Source organism: Neophocaena asiaeorientalis, unplaced genomic scaffold (assembly GCF_003031525.2).
Source record: "Neophocaena asiaeorientalis asiaeorientalis breed wild unplaced genomic scaffold, Neophocaena_asiaeorientalis_V1.1 scaffold694, whole genome shotgun sequence".
Taxonomy (NCBI): domain Eukaryota; kingdom Metazoa; phylum Chordata; class Mammalia; order Artiodactyla; family Phocoenidae; genus Neophocaena; species Neophocaena asiaeorientalis.
Window position 1 is genome coordinate 157,977 of NW_020174226.1, and position 8,248 is coordinate 166,224.

The following is an 8,248-nucleotide window of genomic DNA, read 5'->3' on the forward strand; positions in this document are numbered from 1 at the left end:
GGGGCCTGGACCCCTGGGTCTGAGGGAGGAGAGGCTGGGGGTCTGGTCCTCTGGGTCTGAGGGGGGAAGGGCTAGGGACCGGGACTCCTGGGCCTGAGGAGAGGCTCACCCTAATTCAAAACGACATCATCTTAATTAATTACATCTGCAAATACCCTATTTCCGAATAATGTCACATTCTGTGGTCTACTGCAGGTTAGGATTTCAACATATGAATTTGTGGGGGGAGAGGGGCAAGGCAATTCAACCCATCCCACTTATAATACCCAAAAGTCGGAAGCAACCCAATTTTGTAATTGATATGTCCATCGACAGCTAAAGGAATAAGTTATTTATAATAACTTCATAAAATGTACTCAATAAAAAGGAATGAGGACTTCCCTGATGGTCTAGTGGTTAAGACTCCAAGCTCCCAATGCAGGGAGCATGGGTTCAAACCCTGGTCGGCAAAGATCCCACATGCCCTGTGGTGTGGGCCCCTTCCCCCCCACACAAAGAAGGAATGAACTACTGGTATTTACACAATATGTATGATTCCAGTTACATGACAATCTAGGAAAAACAAAACTATAGTGAGAGAATGAAGATCAGTGGTTACCAAGGACAGAGGGTTGGGGGAAGTGATTACTGCAAAGGGAACTTTTGGGGGGTTTGGAAAGAATCTCTAAACCGCACTGGTGTTTATATACATGATGACATATTTGTCAAATCTCATCAGCGTGTTCACTTAAAAATGGTGAACTTTAGGGCTTTCCTGGTGGCGCAGTGGTTGAGAGTCTGCCTGCCGATACAGGGGACACGGGTTCGTGCCCCGGTCCGGGAGGATCCCGCGTGCAGCGGAGCGGCTGGGCCTGTGAGCCATGGCCACTGAGCCTGCGCGTCCAGATCCTGTGCTCCGCAATGGGAGAGGCCACAACAGTGGGAGGTCCGCGTATTGCAAAAAAAAAAAAAAATAGTGTATTTTATTGCATGTAAATTATAGTGCAATAAAGCTGAAAAAAAACACTGAAAAGATTTGCATAATTTTGTTTTGGAAATTATTTGACTCCAAGTAACTCATTTGATTTATGATTGGATCAGGTTTGACAACAATCCACAGGCATCCTTCAGAATACTTATGAAATGACAAATATCTGAGCGATAAATTGTTTCCACATGTCCCAAGAGGTTTTTTTGGTTTTTGGTTTTTGGTTTTTTAGCAAGACAAAACATGCTTATTTAGTTAAAACTGGTGAGTGGGGGCAGGACACGGCAGAAGTGTACAGAGCTGGAGATGAGAGGGTCAGGGGTCAGCACAGCACTCAGGATGGAGGATCCAGAAGTCTTGGAGGTGGGCAGTTCTTTGGAAACTTATCACCCACTTTCCTCGGAGCTACATGAGGCTCAAGAGCCCCAGGGGGCTCCAGAGTCCTGACCAGGAAGGGAAGGCTTGTCCCAACAAGTCTAGGGAGGCCCTGCCCTCAGCAACAGCAGGAACTCTTGGGGACAGGTTGAAAGCACCTGGACAGCAAGCTCCAGGTTTGTCTCTAAGATGGGGATGTCCAGGGTAGAGAAAATCTAGAAACTCTGAAGCATCACCTCTTGGCTCCATCATCCACAGATGAGGAACACCAGTAGCTGAGCCCAAGTGGGTTATCAAATGGATTAACCACACATACACAGACTTTGCAAACTCAAAAGCAAAAACAAGAGATAAAAACAACCCCAAAGCTGTCATGAATCACCATCTCATAGAGAACAAACAAGTGGCTACCAGCGGGGGGACGGGAGCAATATAGGGGTGGGCGAGTGGGAGGTACAAACTGCTGGGTGTTAGATGGCTACAGGGATGTATTTATTGTACAACACGGTGAATATAGCCAATATTTTGTAATAACTGTAAATGCAGTGGAGCCTTTAAAAATTGTATTTAAAAAATTGTATAAGGGGCTTCCCTGGTGGCGCAGTGGTTGAGAGTCTGCCTGCCGATGCAGGGGACACAGGTTCGTGCCCCGGTCCGGGAAGATCCCACGTGCCGCGGAGCGGCTGGGCCCATGAGCCATGGCCGCTGAGCCTGCGCGTCCGGAGCCTGTGCTCCACAACGGGAGAGGCCACAACAGTGAGAGGCCCGCGTACTGCAAAAAAAATAAAATAAAAATAAATAAAATAAATAAAAAGTACGGACGCTGACTCTCTCAACCTCGAATAAAGCATCCCCCTCTGAGCCTTTTTCTTCTCTTTTATAAACTGGTCTCCTAATACCTACCTCTAGGCCAGGAGTTAACAAATATTTTCTGCAAAGGACCAGATAGCAAATAATTTCAGCTTTTGGGGTCATCTGGTCCCTGTTGCAACTACTCTGCCATTACAGCAGGAAAGCAGCCGCAGACAGTATACAAACACAGCACAGCTGTGTTCCAATAAAACTTTATTTACAAAAACAAGTGGAGGGACACAGTTTGCTGGCCCCTGTCACAAAGTTTGGAAGGATGACAGAAAGTAATTCATGACAAAGATCTAACCCACAGTAAATGCCAGAGCATTGATGGCTGTAATGTTGTTACTATAAACAGAACAATGCATCCAAATTCCTTCCTCTGAGGACCTCCTACGTGATTCCCATATGCACCCAAGGTGTTTAGAATATCTCTTCTTTCGGCTACCAGGTAAGCTATGCATCCCTTTATCATTGTTGAAGTTGTTAATAAATTCCTGATAAATGTTGGGTGCTGTTCCAGGTACTGAGAGGACTCTTCCCCCATCAGAGGGCTTATCATACCCAAGTCATTCTCTCTCTCCTCCCTCTCTCTCTCTCCCTCTCTCTCTCTCTCTCTGTCTCTCTCCATGCATTTTCAGAAACCTTAACTGACATGTAAGAAACACGTTTCTCTACCTTGAAGCTACCATGCTGGACAGACCACATAGAGAAAAGGTCAGATGGTGGAGGAGCCCTAATTGGTCCATGCTCCAGCTGTTTGAGCCTTTCCATCCAAGACACTGCCCCAGCTTCCAATCCACCTCCGTTGTCACCATGTAGAGCAGAGATGTGTCACCTCCACCAAGCCCTGTGCAGATGGCAGGTTCGTGAGCAAACTAAATGTGGCCGTTGTCTGAAGCCACTAGGTCTTGGAATGATTTGTCACATGACCTTAGTAACCGGAAAAATTGATTCTTTGTTTAGTACACGTGCTGAGTGCAGCGCTTTTATGCTCCATAACTGGGAGGAAGGGAAGGCAAAAGGGAGGAGGGGCAGAGTGTGGACAGGAGGGAAGGGTGGTGAGAAGGTAGGAAGACAGGAAAGGAAAGACTTAGTGAGTTTGCCTGGAGTAAAGCAGGCACCATACAAATAGCTGACCTCTCCGCTAGGATGGGGTGATGGGGACTCTGAGAGTTTGTGAGAGGCAGAGGGCCCCACTGTAAGGAGGCTGGGCAAGTTTCCTGCAGGATGTGGTGTTGATCACAGTGATACAAACAGAAAGGATTTCCTCAGGCCAGAAAGGATGCTCCAGACAGTGGGATCAGCTTAAGGAAAAGGTAGCACACAGGTATGTGCGGATATTGTGGGAGTGTAAGGTGTGGATGGGGTGGAAGGAATGAGGCTGGAGTGGTTGGAAGGTGGAGCCAGATTATGGCTCAAATGCCAGGCTGAGAAACTTGGCTTTAATTCAGAGGATACTGGAGACCCATGAAAGAGTAATGAGCCATGGAAGGTCATGAGCAGATCTATGTTCTAGGAATTTTGTTTGCAGGTGAGATGTAGAATACAGACTGGAGCGGGACACAAGGGATGTAGGAAGAGCAGCATTCAGGACCCATTAGGGAAAGTTGACTAGTTGTTCCCCAAATACACATTCTTCCTTTCTTGCTCATAATACTAGAGCCACTGGTTTATAGCTGGGCACATGAGCACATAGAACAAAGAATCATTTCCCAGCCTCCTCTGCACCTAGCTGTGGCCATGTGTCTAAGTTCTGACTTAGACGAGATGTGAGCAAAAAGGACATGTGTACTCAAAATGAAAAGACACTTGCCCCCTTTCTTCTGGCTGCAAGGCAGATCTGATGGCAGGACCTGAGGCAGCCATTTTGGACCACGAGGTGGAAACCTTATTTTGCCAGAGTAATGAGATGGAAAGAGCCTGGGTCCCTGATGATTATGGAGCTGCCAAATGGGCCCTGGATCAACTGCAATAAATAAACTTCAACCCGATTTAAGCCACTAATAGCCCAGGTCTTTCTGTTAGAGCAGCGATCCCATCTCAGAAAATAGCAACTCCAGTCTTCCCATTGCCTAGAGCAAAACATGGAGTCATGTTTATCTCCTCTTTTTCTCTCAATGCCTGCCAGCTCTTCCTTGAAAATATATCCCAAAATCTGACCATGTCTCAGCATGTCCATTGCTACCATCTCTCACCGGATTAATATGAAAGCCTCCTAGCTGGTCTCCCTGCTTCCCCCTGTTCTCCACACAGAAATTAGGGAATCCTTTTGAAACTTAACTCAATTGCCATTGGGGAACCATCTTGGTCATACTGGACTCAGGCAGGAAGCATCCGTAGATGCCAAAACTAATGAGTTAAAGTTTCATGACACACAGGATATTTACATAGTCTCAAAGCAGCTCTCCACAAGATACTTATTAATTACAAAGGAAAAAATGTACAGAAACTCGGCAGAGGTTTTCTCTGTATGCTTTTGCAACTTTTCCACAAGTCTGAAATTATTTCAACACTGGACCAATACAACAGACATGTGGCTGATTCACTTTGTTATAAAGCAGAAACTAACACACCATTGTAGAGCAATTATACTCCAATAAAGATGTTAAAAAAAATAGATGAACCTCAAAAACACTATGAGGTCACATATTGTATGATTCCATTTATAGGCAATGTCCAGAACAGGCAAATCCACAGAGACAGAAAGCAAATGGTGGTTTTCAGGGGCGGTGGGGAGGAAGGAATAGGGAGTGACTTCTAATGGGTATGGACTTTATTTGGGGAGGGTGAAGATGTTTGGGAATTAGACGGATATGACGGTTGCATAACATTGTCAGTGTACTAAATGCTATTCAGTTCAATTTAAGATAGTTAATTTCAGGGACTTCCCTGGCAGTCCAGTGGTTAAGACTTCGCCTTCCAATGCAGTGGGTGCGGGTTCGATCCCTGATCGCGGAGCTAGGATCCCACATGCCTTGCAGCCAAAAAAACAAAACATAAAACAGAAGGAATATTGTAACAAATTCAATAAAGACTTTAAAAATGGTCCACATCAAAAATTAAAAAAAAAAAAAGATGGTTAATTTCAGGTCAATTTTTTAAAAAAATTTGATCAAAACACTTCTATAGTACCGTCAATTTCTGATCCTTACAGTGACCCTGGGAACCCACAATCTACCCCCATCACCTTTCTGACTTCATGTCCTACCCCTCTGCCCTCAACACTCTGCTCCATAAACACTAGCCTTGCTGTGTGAGCATTCACCTCAGGACCTTTGCACTGGCCCTTGCCCCTGCGCGAAAACCTTTCCCCAGATATGCTCACACCTCACTCCCTCCAGGGCTTCACTCAAATATCATAGTCTCCAGGAGGACCTTCCCAACCAATAAAACCCCTTCAAATACGTGCTGGACCTCCCTGGTGCTCTTCCCTGCTTTATGACCACCATGTGACATTCTACACATTTTTTTTTTTTTTTTTCGGTACGCGGGCCTCTCACTGTTGTGGCCTCTCCCGTTGCGGAGCACAGGCTCCGGACGCGCAGGCTCAGCGGCCATGGCTCACGGGCCCAGCCGCTCCGCGGCATGTGGGATCTTCCCAGACCCGGGGCACGAACCCGTGTCCCCTGCATCGGCAGGTGGACTCTCAACCACTGCGCCACCAGGGAAGCCCTACACATTTATTTTTTTATTTTGTTTTCTACAGGAATGTAAACTCCATGAGGACAGGTCTGGGGCCATTGAGTTCCCTGGCACCTAGAACAGTGCCTGGTGTAGAGTAGATGGTTAATAAACATTTGTTGAATGAATGGATAAATGTCCTGAATAAATGAACGGTCACTGGAAGCTTAGGACGGAGGCTGTCCATTGCTTGAGGTGTCAGAGCAGGCACTGGAATGCAGAGCTGCGTGTCTGCAGAACCAGCCCTTGTCACCACATGTGGATCTGGTCATTTATTGATTTATTCCTTTGTCTATTCTTCATCCATTGGCTGAGCACTGAGCTGTTCTAAGGACTTTACACGTCTTTTCACACCTCATCTTCCCACCAGCCTTTACAGCAGGTACCAGGGCTTATGCTCCTTTTAGGGAGGAAGAAATGAGAATAATCGAAGAGCCACTTACTTGCTCAGAGAGCAAAGTCACTTGCTCCAACCCGGGATCCAGACTCAAGTCTGTCTGGAGCCCTTTCCCCATCACTGCCTCCTGGATGCAGTCCCCCAACACGGAAGCCAAATGCCTTCAGCTTCAGGAGACACATCTGCCCTAGATCCCGCCCAGAGAATAAACAGCTCACCACCAGCCTCCCTCCTCTGGCCAGGCCAGTTTTTAGACTCACCCTCCTGGTGCTACTCCCCGCCCCCTCTCCAGGGCCAGCCGGTCTCAGAGGAATTGCAAGGAACAACCTTTCCTAATCCCTCAGGTCCCAGGAAGAACTCCTCCGAGCTTCTACACTGCCGGAGCGACCTCCGTTTATGGCACGTATCAGGCAACCCATGTTTAAGTCACCTCCCCACCCAGACAGGGAGCTTCTTGAGACTCAGGCTTGGGGCAAGTGCATTTGAGTTGAAGTTTGGCTACCCTATCCTTTGCAATTGTCATGGTCAACACCAATATCATGACCATCCTCATAGCTGTCTCCAGTCTCATCTCCTCTGGCCAGCCACACCCCCACCTGCCCAGCCTCCCCAAGGTGTTCCCTCAGCCTAAAACCCTCTCTGCATTCCTGGCTCCATCTTGAAATTCATGTCAAGGCTCCCATGACACCTCGTCAGAGAGGTCATCCCTGACTACTTCACCAGAAGTGGCCACACCTGCCTGTCCCTCAGTGACTCCATTTCTTCACATTTATTTCCTCCACAGAGATTACCACAATCTGAAACTCTTATTCATGTGTGTGTCCCTACCTGTTTATCTTCTGTCTTCCCACCACACCCGCTAGAATGACAACAACACAAGGGCAGGGGTTTTGTCTGCCTAGCACTTAGAACGTGCTTGGTACACAGTAGGTGCTTGAATATTTGCTACTACATGACTTTGGGACTTTGCATACGCCACTCCCCAAGCTTAGAATATCATTCCTTGCCACATCGTCCTTGGTGAACTCCTATTCACCCTTCAGAACCGCATCCAGTTATCACTTAACCTGGGTGGTCTTTTTTGCCTCACATACCCACCACAAAGTTGGAATAAGTGTCTCCTCTGGGGACACTCAATGCCCTGTTGCCACCTCCAGCAGTGCACATGTCACTGTGAATTGCTACTGTGGGTGCCAGCAGGGTCTATTTCCCCAACCGACCTGACCTCTTGAGGGCAATGGATGAGGCACAATTAGGTCTCAGGGACCATTTATTGAATGAATGAATGAATGGACAAATATATAAGTAACTATATCTCCCTGAGACCCAGCTCCCATCTTATTTATATGCCCTGCCAGACCTGTGAATTCGACCTCCCTCCTTGTCCTAGGAATTCATCAGCAAATCCTACAGTTGGGGGACAGATGTGGGGGGCATGCCTTGGGCGAGGAGGATGAGGGAAGAGATGGGGTGGTTTCAGATATGACATACAGAGGATCTTGGCTTAACAAGCAGCAGTGAGAATTCTGTTTGGTTCCTGGGATCTCCCAACAGAGAGAATAAACAATCCAGTTCCCCAATAACAAAGCTATCCCAGTTCAGGGACAGAGGCAAATTCAGACCCACAGAGTCCTAAAGTTCACTCAGTAAAAGGCGCTCTACTGTCGGTGTTTTGGTGCCGGGTTCCCCGCGGTGAGCGCCTCCACGCAGGGCTTACTGAGGCGGACTGTGCAGGGGTGTGAGCCTCCACTGGTATTTGGGCACCAGGTGCTACAGTTTGGAGAGAGGGAGGCGCCTCCTTTGTGGCAGGGAAGAAGGAAGGAGGCCCTGGGCTCTGAACGAGGGCGGAGGCTGGTCTCACCTGCTGCTCCGGAGCGCAAAGAAGCTGCTGTGGGTGGGGCCTGGGGGTGCCTGCGCTCCACCGCCCTCCTCCCTCAGACCCAGGGGTCCAGGCCCCCAGCCCCTCCCCCTCA